Below are 4,291 nucleotides of genomic sequence, written 5' to 3'. Positions count from 1 at the left end.
GGCTGTGGCGGGAAGGGAGCGTCGGAGCGAGCGCTGTGTGCGCCGCGGGCTGCCTGCGTGGGTCCCGCGGGCGGCGCGCGTGGCGACGGGCGGCTCCGAGTGGTGGGGGGCAGCGCTGCTCTCCTTTGGAAGCGTGCGCCTCCGAACGCCGGCTGTACTGAAAACAACGTGGTTTATAAACGGATGTCTGACGTGGACGGGGAGGTTGGGACGGCTGTGAGGAGCAAAGCTCAGCCACCGCGCGGGGCTGGGGGTGGTGAGGGCTGGGGGAGGCGGCTCCTCTGGTAAAAGGCAGAAGATGAGCGGTGGGTTTGTAGCTGGGGCGCTCTGTCTGTCTCTGAGTTGGCACGCTGTTTGTGCGGGCAGGCAGGTTTAGCACTGGGACTTGTGAGTGGCTCATAGAGCCGGGGGGAAGCAGTCAGGAAGGTCTGTTACCAAAACAAGCACACGGTGCGTATGGATTACTGCACGGGAGGCTGGGCCAATATATGTGTGTGTGTGTGTGTATATATATATATATGCGTTTTCTCAGAGTAGAGTTTTGTGAGGGTGCTCTTGGACACAGTTATGCCAGTGATTCCAGTCCGTTTGTGAAATGGAGAGCTATAACAAAGCTCCAACACTGCGTGCTCACACTGAACCTGCCTTTGCTTCATAGCAAACTCCATGGAGAGGTGCTGTTCTGGTGGCTCTTGCTGCACTCTGTGCTCCTCTCCCAGCCCTTTGCCCTGTGCTCAGCACATCAGCCATGCATTTCCCATGCTGAGGGAGCCAGGGTGTCTGCAGATGCTTCCTCCCGGCTCAGCGATGCCCACAGCAAGCCCAGAGCCTTGGCTTTACCCTCTGCGTGCATTACGTGTCCCTCTGTGCCCTTGTTTGCTCATGACAGATGTACAGTGGTAGTTAAGTGTTCTGGTGTCTTGTTCAAGGAAACAAAACAAATAATAAAAGAAAAAAACGTGCACGCAACCCATTTACACTCCAAGTGCAGACAGGCAGCACCTCTGCTGGATGGCGTGTGAGCTGGGAGGAGCCTGGCAGGGCAGTGCTGAGGGGCACTGAGGCACAGCAGGGAAGTGCCACGTGTGTGTGCAGGCTGCAGTGAGGATGAGTCCCTCCCTGAAGTACAGGTGAGCATCTTATCTTGGTACGGCAGGAGCTTGGAAACAAGTGGTGGTAAATGGGGTTCAATCCATTTGTAGGCTCACCACAACTACTGCCCAAACCTCTCAGAGGTGTTGTAGCTGATCTTTGGAGGTGAATCTCTCACAAAAAAAGATCTTCTAAAGAAGGTGAAAAAACAAGTAAGAGTATCTTTATAACTACGGTTTGGAAGAGAAGAGCCTTTCTGGAAGTGGGAAATATACTGACATGAAAAGGAATGTGCAGGCTTCCTTTTGTGCTGGAGGTGAGATGTGAAGAGGAGCTGTGACAGAACACACAGTGCTCACAGTAGGCAGAGGCAGTGGCTGTGCTGGGGCTGGGAGGTGATGCACGTGCTGTCAGCTGGTTCCTCGGTGTTTCATACTGCTTTGCATATCGCCAGGAAACGTTTTTTCAGAGCTTTATGCATCCCTTTGCAGTCAGTTCAATAGGAAGATCGAGCGGCAGGATTTTGTGGTGGGGAGCTTCCAAATGGCAGCCACACAGTGTGTGGGGGTTCGTATCTGTGTCTGCTCCTGCAGCTCTCGGGAGCGCGCCTTTTTTGTCCCAGAGCTGTTGCTGACTGTGCCAGGTGTGTAATACACCTTCGTCCCTTTGTTGGTGCTTTGAAGTGCTGCTTCGTGGGATGAAGCCGCTTGGTGAAGCTTCCTTGGAAGCAGCTGGCTGTGTCCTTTTCTGCCAGAGCTCCTCGAGAGCCCCTCAGTTTGCAGAGCTGTAGCTCGACAGCAGTGCTGTTGAATGCAGCTTCTTAATCTTGCTTCTTGTTCCTCAGCAGCAGCATCTCCAAGGCTGCAGCACGATGGTAACACTGGCTGCTGGGAAAAGGGTGCTTGGTGGAGTAGGAAGATCGTGGGGTACATCCCCTTTTACTATCACTCTTTTAAAAGGGCTTTCATGTGCTGTTCCAGCACGTGCTGCAGTGGTGAACGGGGAATGGCCGTTCCTGGGGCAGTATGGACACCTGTGTGCTGCCTTGGCAGCAGTTTGGGGGCTGGAATGACTCTGAGATGGGGTGGGTGTTTGCAGCTCACTGCTTGTTTCACTGGGAAGCAGTTACCACCCGTGTTCTGTACTGCAATAAATACATGAAGGTAAATGCAGTAAATACATAAAGATAAGCTGTGGTGTGTTTGTAACTTTCCTTTAGGCTGCCTTTTGTTACAGGGGGCACTTGCAGTTTAGAAGCATTGGAAGGGTTACGCTGTGTGTGACTGGCTCCGGCAAGCAGAGGATTTTTGATGTTTATGTTCCCGTGCAGAGCTCAGTGAACTACAGGGGATTCCTATTATGCTTCCCAGCTGCTTCGGAAGGGATCTGGGAGGCCGTGAGGAATAGGGGCAGTGCAAACGGCTCTGGCTTCCAGCAGCACACGGATCTGGAAGAGCTGGATTCCTGCCATGGTTTGTGGGGTGGCTTCTTTGCATGTGGAGGTGGAACAGATCCCATGAATCATTAAAAGCTTCTTCCCTTTCCGTCCCTCGGATTAGGGGCGTTTGCTGTCAGCCAGGCAGTTTGGGCTATAAATTCTGTCGCTTTTCTCTGAAACTCAAAGTTGTCAAAATGAAAGATAGTGTGATAAAGCTGATCCTATCTCCGAATCAAATTCCTGTGTGCAGAGAGGCAGTTCCTCCCCACCACTTCACAACTCAGATGTTTTATGGGGTGAGGAAGAAGCGAGCTGGCAGCAGGGCTGTCTGCATTATGAATTCTGATAGATGAAGGTTTGAAAACAGCCCAGCTTTGCAGGATCTCTGCTGTTCGTAGGCTTATTGTGTTCTTGGGAAGAGTTGCATTAGAGTGGATGACAGGAAAAAATTGGTAATTATTGCCGGTGGTTTTGCATTTTTTTTTGACATCACCTGCTTTTGGCTTTCTCTGGAAACAGAGAAGTGCACGTCTTTACTGGGTGGTCGGTATTCCTGCCTGCACTGCTCCACGCTCTGCTGCTGAGCTGGCAGGACGGGCGCCCGTAGGACAGAGCTCAGAGCTTCCTTTTCTGTCGGCCTTCTGTGTGCAGTCCTGGCTGCAGGCACTGCTTGTGCTGCTAAAATAGAGCACAGGAAGCCCAGAGCAAGCTCTCTCCTTTAATTTGGGCGTTCTCTGTCTGGAACATCTGGTTTTGATGTTTGGTGGGCAGGGTGCGCTGGTTCTCAGTCGCGTGGCTGTGCAGTGCCCAGAGGCTCTTCAGGTGTCCCTGCAGGCTGCTGCTTTGGGATCCCAGCAGCGAGGTCAGGCTTCTCGGGCTGCAGAGAGATTGCACCCTGTGACGCTGCCTTCTGGGGAACGGCTCCTGCGAGTCCGGGCTGCACCCCGCGCCATGGGCACCTCTGGGCCGTGAGCCCCGGGCCGCAGGAGGCAGCCTGGCTGCTCGTGCTGTGTTCCTTTAACAGCGGTGGAAGTGGAGGTTCTCGGGAAGCAGAGACAGCAGGACCTCAAGTGGTGCCAAAGCTGTGTGTCAGAACCCTCGAGCCCAAGCTTTCTGCGTGTTTTTGGTGTTACTCTGCTTTTTTTCAGATAGCTAAATGCAGTCTGTAGTATTCAGGAGGTCACCCTGAGAGCATCAGCCTCGGTGCCGAGCTGCCTCAGCACCCTTTAGTTACCCTTCCATCAGCCGTGGAACTGCAGGATGAGTAATTCAGCATCCGTGTCGCCTGCTGATGGGGTTTTGTCACCCTGTCTCACTGTGCTCTGTGTGTGCATTTTTCTCTTAATTTCTACTGCTTTTGTTTGTAAAAGCCAGAGAACACCTTTGCTCCATGACTTTGTATACATGCATTTCTTTGTATTGCAACTGCTATTTTTTCCTGACTGAAAATACCCGACACGTAGCAGTTGTGGAGGTCTACTGGTGCCAGATTCTCTCTTAAAAGTGTAATTTGTGTTAAGAACTTCATGTAGTGTCACATTAAATATTTGCTTCAGATACACAGCAGGTAAAAGTTGTTTTGCTAATGGTGCTGCTTTTTTTTTTTGTTGTTTTATATACTTCTGCTCTGACTTTGGAAATCCACTGCCCCCTTTGCAGCACTGGAATGCAGGGGGCTCAGTGTAGTCCTGGCACAATCTGCTCTTTTTCATGATGAAAACAGAACGAGTTAAGAAGCATTTGAATCTTTACAGTCTAAAC

Source organism: Meleagris gallopavo, chromosome 12 (assembly GCF_000146605.3).
Source record: "Meleagris gallopavo isolate NT-WF06-2002-E0010 breed Aviagen turkey brand Nicholas breeding stock chromosome 12, Turkey_5.1, whole genome shotgun sequence".
NCBI lineage: Eukaryota > Metazoa > Chordata > Aves > Galliformes > Phasianidae > Meleagris > Meleagris gallopavo.
Note: the sequence above shows the minus strand (reverse complement) of the source record.